The sequence below is a fragment of the Macaca nemestrina genome, chromosome 5, assembly GCF_043159975.1.
Source record: "Macaca nemestrina isolate mMacNem1 chromosome 5, mMacNem.hap1, whole genome shotgun sequence".
In the NCBI taxonomy this organism is placed as follows: domain Eukaryota; kingdom Metazoa; phylum Chordata; class Mammalia; order Primates; family Cercopithecidae; genus Macaca; species Macaca nemestrina.
The window spans coordinates 67,442,608-67,452,218 of NC_092129.1; positions in this window are offsets into that span (position 1 = coordinate 67,442,608).

A 9,611-nucleotide genomic window follows, 5' to 3' on the forward strand; every position below is an offset into this window, starting at 1 on the left:
GTTGTGTCCTCTTCATCCAACAAATACCTGTGGAGCCCTGGCACGGAAGTGGCGCTGCCCTGGTTGGTGGGGTAGAAATGATGCAGCATGCCAATTCTTGCTCCCTGGGAGCTCATTCTAGGGAAGGGACTATCGACGTAGGCGGTAATGACAGTGTGGTGTGATGATTCCATAGGCTGCGAAGTCTATCCTGGGGCTGTGGAAGCAGTGAGGCAGGAGGGCCCATTCCTCCCATTAAATAAGGACTCCACTTAAAAAAAAAAAAAAAAACACGCAAAATGCTTTAATATTAAAATGAAACCCTGTCTAAACTTTAAGCTACTTTCCTTCTTAGGAATTTTATCTTGTACACATATATATGTGCGTGTATATTTGTGTGTGTGGATCTGTGTCTGTGTATAAATAAAATAAGGTATTATCTATCACAATCATAGAAGTCAAGAAGTCCCACCATCTGCCATCGTCAAGCTTGAGACCTGGGGAGCCTGGTGGTACAGTTCTGAGATCCAGAGGACCAATGGTGTTAAGTTTTCACTGAGGGGTGAAGTCGGGTGTCTGTGCTCAACAGTCAGGCACAGCAAGCAAATTCCCCTTTCCTCCAACTTTTTGTTATATTCAGTCCCTCAACAGATTGGCTGATGCCCATCCACAATGCTTTACTGAGGCTACCATTCAATTCTAACCTCATCTGGAAACACCCTGACAGATATACCCAGAAATCATGTTTAGCCAGCTCTCTGGGCTCTCCATGATGCCATAAAGTTCACACATAGAATTAATCATCAAACTATATCACAAATTTGGTTTTGCTTTTTGTTTGTTTTGTTTTGTTTTGTTTTTTTGAGACAGGGTCTCACTCTGTCACCCAGGCTGGAGTACAGTGGCATAATCATAGCTCACTGCAGCCTCAGACTCCTGGGCTGAAGTGATCCTCCCATCTCAGCCTCCCAAGCGGCTAGGACTACAGGTGTGTACATCATGCCTGGCTAATTTTAAAAAAAAATTTGTAGAGACGGGGTCTTGCGATGGTGTTAAGGATGGTCTTAAACTCCTGGCCTCAAGTGATCCTCCTGCCGTGGCTTCCCAAATTGCTGAGATTACCGGTGTGAGCCACAGCACCTGGCCACAAATTTGTTTTTGTTTTTTTAATATTTATATTACTTTGTTTTGATGTCGTTGGTTTCTTTGTTAATTCTATGTATTTTAGATTACGCATATTAAAAACATTATTTTGAGAAAAGATACACAGGCTTCACCAGAGAGTCAAAGAAGCTCATGGGCCCCCCAAAAATCTGAAGAAACCCCGCAGAGAACAGTTTTGCCATGTGGCCCCCCAGCCCTTGTTTGACCACTTCCTTGGTGGAAACAAATCCTTCTCAAAATCGTACATTCTATTTTATATTCTTTAAATACATTGAAGGGAAGAAGGGGTGAGCTGGCTACAAATTTGTTACCCCTCTGCTCTAAATGGACTGTTTGTCGCTTACTCCGCCCTGAAGTCGAGCACTGTGAGTGTCTCCTTTGCGTGTGCATACAGGGCACTGCGGGAACCAATGCAGGAGGAAGGGGCTTCTCTTCCTAGCACCCAGCACGCTTCCTTTCATTTCTCACTGCTCCTCCTGCACAGCTACCAGTGACATGGGAGGTGGGCATCCACCGGTACTCCTCCAACCAAGCCTCAGTGGCACCCTACAGTTCTTAGTGAGTTCCACGTCGCCCTTTCCTGCCCACCAGCCACAGCCCACGGGTACCTGCAGGAGGCTTTTGGAGGCTTCCTCTGCCAGCCTGAGAGAGTCAGTGGCTGTTTCCTGCCAGCTCAGCCCTGTAACTTGGACCAATTCTGACCTGGGCCAGTTCAGGAAACGAATCTGTCATCCATCGGGCAACAGCTACACCTTCCCAGTGAGGCCTGACTAGCAGTTTTGAGGAAGGAGGCTTCTGCAGTTGTTTCGCAGGGCTGGTGTAACAAAGTACCACGGACTGGGCGGCTTAAACAACAAAAATGTATTATCTTCCCGTTCTGGAGGCCGCATGACTATGGAGGAGGTATGGGCAGCGTTAGTTCCTTCAGAGGGCTGGGAGAGAGACTCCGCGCCTGCTTCTGGGGCTTTGCTGGCAATCTTTGGCATTGCTTGGCTTGTAGAAACATCCCGATCATTGCCTTCATCTGCACATGGTGTTCTTCTCCCTGTGTGCATGTCTGTGTCCACATTTCCTTCTTCCATAAGGGACACGAGTCATACTGGATTAGGGGCACACCCTGTTCCCACATGACCTTATCCTAACTTAATTAATTATATCCGTAATGGCTTCACTTCCAAATAAGGTTACCTTCTCAGTAGGACTTTAGTACATGTATTCTGGTGGACACAAATCGGCCCCCCTTTGAAGTGTGCTTCTTCCTTGGGGACTCTCAGCCTTAGGCTATTCTTTAGCGGTGCGTTTGCCCCCTTCACCGTTGACACCCTGGCCAGTAAGTGCTGTGTTTTACTCTAATTTGGTCTTGTGGTCTCTCTCAGGAGAGTGGCCACAAACTTTAGCCCTGCCCTTGAGGCGCTCCAGGGAACTTCATCATGGATGTTTACAGTGAGTCTTTCATGGGGTACCTCTTTATCCTGGCAGAGAGCCTAATGTTTAAATGTGTGACCCACGGCCAGGTGTCCGTTTCACAGAACACCTGTTGATATTGGCAGGTCCCTTGTGGCTCGTGTCTGACCTGTGCGCAGTTTATTCCCACCAAGATGGCCGCTCTCTAGGAGAGCCCTAAGCAGGAGAGAAGTCAGGGGAGACATAGAAGGGGCCCATGAAGAAACAGAAGCACACCAGTCCATCACATACAGATCCCAGACAGGACAGGGCAGTGGCACACTGCAGGGCACACCGCAAGGCCATCAGGAAGAAGGGGGCTCTGTCCATGACATGCAAACTCAACCAGTGGGTGGGGCACAAATGAGAGAGGGATTGGGATGTGTAGGACGAAGCGTTTATGAGGGTCCACAGCGGTACTCATGCAGGTTCTGTATGTTCAGGGGCATAGCGATGGCTGAGGCCCCCTCTCTAAGAGCTGAAAGTGTGATAGTGGACGCTAAGAGGGGAGAAACATGTGTTAGTTAAGTGCTGTGTGACTGCTTTACTGAGAAGGTGACTGTTTGGTTTTGTTTTGTTTTGTTTGAGACAAAGTCTCACTCTGTCGCCCAAGCTGTAGTGCAGTGGCACAATCTCAACTCACTGTAGCCTCTGCCTTGAGGGCTCAAGAAATCCTCCCACATCAGCCTCCCCAGTAAGTGGGACTACAGGCTCACAGCACCACACTCAGCTAATTTTTAATTTTTGGGGGGCCAGGCGTGATGTCTCACACCTGTAACCCCAGCACTTTGGGAAGCTGAGGTGGGCAGATTGCTTGAGTCTAGGAGTTTGAGAGCAGCCTGGGCAACATTATGAGACCTTGTCTCTACTAAAAATTTAAAAAATTAGCTGAGTGTGGTGACATGCACCTGTGATCCCAGCTACTTTAGAGGCTGAGATAGGAGGATTGCTTGAGCGCAGTGGGGTTGAAGCCACAGTGAGCCATGATTGCACCACTGCACTCCAACCTGGGTGACAGAGTGAGACCCTGTCTCAAAAAAAAAAGAAAAAAAAAGTTTGTAAAGACAAGGTCTCATTATATTGCCCAGGGTGGTCTCAAACTCCTGGATTCAAGCTCATGAGCCACTGTGCCCAGTGCGAAGGTAACTCTTGAATCTGACTCTTGAACTCTGAGTCTTGCAGGAGAACAAACCGGGAAGAGAATGAGGAAAGAATATTCTAGACAGACGAAAGAAATGGAACAAAGACATGAAATAAACTGGGCATGGTGTGTTAGGAAAACCCCATTAGGGATGGTTAAAGGAAGCAACAGTGTTAAACATAGAAAAAAGATCATGTTTCTCAACACGTAGGATTCCCATGTCCTTAAACTGCTTGTGGTCTGAAACTGTGTGCAGGTACAGTAGACCGTTCACACTCCCAGAATGTCAGAAAGTGTGCACAAGTCATATGTACAGACTGCTACTCCTGCATTAGGACTGCCACTTGGGCAGGAGCAGGGCTGAGACCCCCTCAGTTATAAGATGCAGCCTGACTTCTGAGATTTTCAAGTGTCAAAAAACTATACGTCTTAGGGATAGTAAAGCAGAATATGTATGGAACGAAAAATTGAGTTGTAAGAAGGCCTACTTTTATGGAATCTCATGGCAGGGTAATATTAATATGTGCTTTGGAGTCAGTATGACCTGGGTTGACTTATAGTTAAATATAGCCCCAGTTACTAAACCTAGAGACTCTCAATTTCCTCATCTCTAAAACACGGCTAATTATTACCTCAGGGAACTAAAGGAGATAAAGTGTATAAAGTTCACATTTGATACTAAGACCAACGAGGAGGAGCATTAAAGCTACAGCGTGGCTCCTTCTAGGCCATCCTAGATAGAGCAATCCCTAGTCCAAGGATTTCCTATGCAAACACTGAAAAGTGGCTGGGCGTGGTGCTTTACAATTGTAATCCCAGCACTTTGGAAGGCTGAGGCAGGAGGATCAGTTGAGCTCAGGAGTTTGAGACCAGCCTGGGCAACATGGTGAGACCTCATCTCAGTAATGCAGTCCTCATCTCTACTAAAAAGAAAAAAAGATAATTAGCTGGGTGTAGTGGTTTGTGCCTCTGTAGTCCCAGCTACTTGAGAAGCTGTGGCAGGAGGGTCGCTTGAGTTTGGGAGTTTGAGGCTGCAGTGAGCTATGATTGCACCACTGCATTTTAGCATCGGCCACAGAGCGAGAGCCTGTCTAAAAAACAAACAAAAAACCCCTGAAAAAATGGTAGCTTATAATCTCAGTGCTCCCCAAACTTTTTTGACCTTACATGCATTACAAAGCTTTGAATACCTACCACAGATATAGGTGCATTTATTTATTTACAAATTTTGTTTACATGTATTACTATATTAATACCTATTATGAAACAAACAAGATTTAAAAGTATGAGATGAAGACAAAATAAACAATAATGAAAATAAATTGTTTTACTTTATTAATGATACAAAAGCCCTTGATGTATTACCAAATAAAAATGCCATTTTTCTTGACAGGGCTCTAATTATATATGGAGGCATTGTTTCTGAAAATCTTGATTTACACTTTGTGATTCTGTGATCAAGGGTTTGTTTGTGTGCTTGGTTTTAATGGCATTAGTGGCTGAAGCTGATCCCTCACAAAGATGCAAATAGAAGCACACCATTGGCTGGGCTTCCTACATTGTGATCACAAGGGCTTAGCAGGCCCGAATGGTGCCCGAGGGCAGTACAATGACTTCCTATGTCCTTAGACTCACCAAGAAATGAATAAATACATATAAAATTAGGGTACATTCACGTGTTCAATGTTCATCCAGTCTAAGGGTATTAACTCAGTGTAAAACGGAAATTAAAAATTCCCTGGTGGGTGTCTTTGCGTTTCCCCAATAGATTGACACATGGGGACATATGAACCTTTGTACTCCCTTAGCCGTCAAATATTGTTCCACTTCCACAGAGTAAGCAAGTTATTGGAAGAAGCAGGCAAGTGCTGCGGTTCCCCTCATGGCCTCACCTTTGCAGTTATGCATCATCACCTTCCCTGTATACAATGCACCATCCAGGGCAGCCCTGACTCAGTATGGGAGGGATCTGAGTGAGGCACAGACATCCAGAATTGAGGATCTTTGGGGACCATGGGAGGCTGACTACCACAGGAAGCTCCTGAAGAAGGTGCCAGAAAAACGGGAGAATAGGCTGGGGGCAAAGAAAATGTAAGAGCCAGGAAGCAGAGACTCCAACACCAGAAGGTAAAAAAGATCCAGGATAGACCCTGCATGGCAGGCTTAGAAAGCAACCAGACCTGATCATAGGTGGAGGATGGAGGATGCTGGGAGGGAGGTCTCCAGGACAAATTAAAAATAATAAAAAGTAGATAGACCATATTGGATACACTTAAGCAATTAAAAGTTGAGTGATGTATGAACAATATAATAGGGGAAACGAAGCCTTCAATTTAGAGACAACTATACTGACAGAAAATAAGGCAATTGTTAAATCCAAGAAAACTTAACATTTTGCAAGAAGAAAAATATAACAGTGGATTACTTAGGCTTTGCAGTGAATGTTATTTACACGAACACAGTAATGTTGATACCTTTACTGATTTAGCTAACAATGGGATATAACTGTTGGGAGGATGGCAGAGAGGAAACAGGGGTAGGGAATACAGGAGTGCTAGATCACCATCCAGCACAACAGAAAACCAATAGGTAATGTCCAAGCTTAAAAAAACCCTCACATTAGCATACTACTTAGAAATCTAGAAATAAACATGAAATGAAACAGTCAAATAATTGAAAACCATCTCCCTTGAGGATCAGCACCAGGGGTGGGGGAGAAAAAAGGTGAGGTAGGGGACAACCATTTCTGATTACAACAATTTGCTGCTATTTAATTTTCTTTGTCATATAAAAAAAAGAAGACTAATGCAAACAATATGCATGGAGTAGAACGCCCGTGAACTAGCAGCGAGCATTTCTGAGTTCCTACATCATACTTTAAAATCGCAGCATTTATGGCTGCAGATATATATTTATTTAGCAAATAAACTCCCACTGTGACTCAAATAAAAAATGTTTCCTAGGGAACATTTGAATGACTTTGGTCAATAGCTGGCTTTCCTTAGTGCTAATTTCAGATCAACCTTATTCCTTTATCCTACAGATGTGTGCTTCAAAAGTGAGACACTAGAACAGCAAGCAGGCTTCTGCCTGAATTACCACTTTGAGTTTGATGCAAATGTGTTTGATTAATGCATGCATAGGTACAACATTCTCAAATAGAAAACAAACTGCATAAAATAACTCAGGGAAACGACTCCCTTGCTCCACCCTGGCCAAAGCTCTTTTTTTCCTATAGAGACCTCAGTGGCTCATGCTCCCTCCCTTCTGACTCAGGGACGTTTTGGAAAATGCTGAGAAGCAGAGCATGGAGATTGGCCCTTTAAAGACACACCTTGCAATCCAGAATGGGGTATGAAAGGCAATTCACTAGAATGAAGGATGAAAATAGAGAACTTCTGTGCCTATTTCATCTTTATATTAAAAATAAATGAATCATGACTGTGTTCTATGTACGGGTCACCACTGACACTATCATTAAGTCATTTGCCTCATGTCACTGTCAACCCCAAGGAAAGAGCTCCACAACATCGCAGGGCAGGGGGTGACCATGTTCCTCATTCATTTGTTCTCTGGTGAGTTTCCAAGGCGTTGCTGTTTCTATGTGACCACAGAAGTGGTTTTCAAGATTATATTGCCGAATTTCACTGAAAGGATCCTCGTGGAACAGACAAGTCAACACTAATCATGCAAGCCCAATGAACAACCAACCAGAAAGTGACACCATGAACAAGTGGTCCCAGAGTGATTTGTCAACTCTATAATGATATGGTAGAAAAAAGACCGTTTATATTTTACAAGAGGTTGGTCCAAATAATTCAAAATTATCAAGAGAAGACTCAAAATAGGCACTCAGATCCATTTTCTGGAACCAAGAACCTTAACCTAAGTGTATAGGGTGCCTTGAGAAGTTGGCTATTGGCTGTGTAAAGCTTCCCGGAAAAGCAAGACATTTTCAAATTGAGTATCTAGGATATGAAAATAGACCTTTATAATTGGTATAATGAAGGAGATGATATTTATTTCTAGATTTCTAAATAGTATATTTACAGAACTATTTTTGTTAACTGGAACATTACCTATTGATTTTCTGTTATGCTGGATGGAGATTTAGTATTTCTCTATTCCCTACCCTTCTTCTTTCTTGCCATCCCCTCAGTAGTTATATCCCACTTTTAGCCAAATCAATAAAGATACAGGTATTGACATTAGGATGTTCCTGTAAATAACATTCATTGCAAAACCTAAGTAATCCACTATTATCATGTTTTCATTCTTGCAAAAATGTTTTGTTTTCCTGAAATTATCAAGGTTTACCTTTGTATATACTGAGACTTAATGTTTTTTTCTGTTTTGGATTATTTATCTATCATGGATTTTTTTAAATGCTGAAGAATATCAGATAGTCTATCATTTTATTATTGTTTATATTTCTCTAAAGACCTCCCTGTCATGCCCATTCTCCACATACTATCTAAACTGTTGCTTTCTAGGCTGCTACACAGTGTCATCCTGTATCATCCTAGGCTGACTGCAGAATGAGATGGAAAAGTGGGTTGGAGCAAGACCATCGAGAGGTTGGTTTGCCACAAAGAGTTTGGATTCCTTTAAGTTACTGGAGAACCATAAGAAGCGATAAGATGAAATTAGAGTTTGACAGTGTCATTGTACCAGAGTAACTGTGGGTCGAGGAGGCTATGTCTATCCTGAAGTTCATGGTTTCAGGCTGCTTTTACCTACACACTGTTCTTCCTTAGAACTGCCATACATACATTTAAGCTATACAAGCAATGATGTAGAGTAACTAAGCAAATGCTGATCCTGAATCTAACTCTTAGACACTTACAATGGGAGGAAAACAATCTCTGATAAAAAGTAATGGATAAGGAATCTTCAATGTCACAGAAATTCAAAGTTCAGGTCAATGTAAATGCCTAAATTTCTTCATACAGTTAACACTTTTCAACACTCCATGTCAGAACAGGCATTATTTAAAATGTCAACGTTGGACCAGGTGCAGTCGTGCACACCTGTAATACCAGCACTTTGGAAGGCTGAGGTGGGCGGATCACTTGAGCTTGATTTTAAAAACAGACTGGAAAACATAGTAAGAACTCATTTCTACAAAAAAATTAATAAATTAGCCAAGCGTGGTGGGGTGCGCCTGTAGTCTCAGCTAGTTGGGAGGCTGAGGTGGGAGGATCACTTAAGCCCATCAGGTGGAGGCTGCAGTGAGCTGTGATCTCACTACTGTACTGCAGCCTGGGCGACAGAGTGAGACTCAGAAAAATAAAAGTAAAACGTAAACTATAAAGTCAGAAATAAAGCTGATCAGGACCATTCGAAAGACTACTGAGACAACTTGAATTGTAAAGGCAAGAGAGAGCTGGAGAAAATTTGTTCTGATGGCCACATCACAGCAGGCAGAACCAGGAGAGCCGCCCACCCCACTCTTTGGCCTCCTCAACCTACTTTTGTCCTCTTCTGTGTTTTTTCCCCATGTATATTATTAAAGTTATATTATCGTAAATACTGTACGGTCTTACAGTACTTTATAATTTTCCAATGCTTTCACAAAAATCCTATTAAGCCTTTTGACAGCATATTTGGTAGATAGATAGGGTCAGCTATGTAATTCCTGTTTTTGTAGAAGAGGAAGCTGGGACTAAGAGAGGCTTAATGGCTCACTGAGAATTCCATCTGGTTGGCAGCTTCAACAGCTTGAAGGACTGGAGTCTTTAACTGTAGACAGTTTTATCTTTGTCCCCCAGAACTCCTTGTCTTTCTTTCCCATTTCACCCCGAGTTCTTTTGTTCCCCCTCCTCTTAAACACATCTATACAATGATCTATATTATTATAGAATAAATCTGTTTTTTTGATATT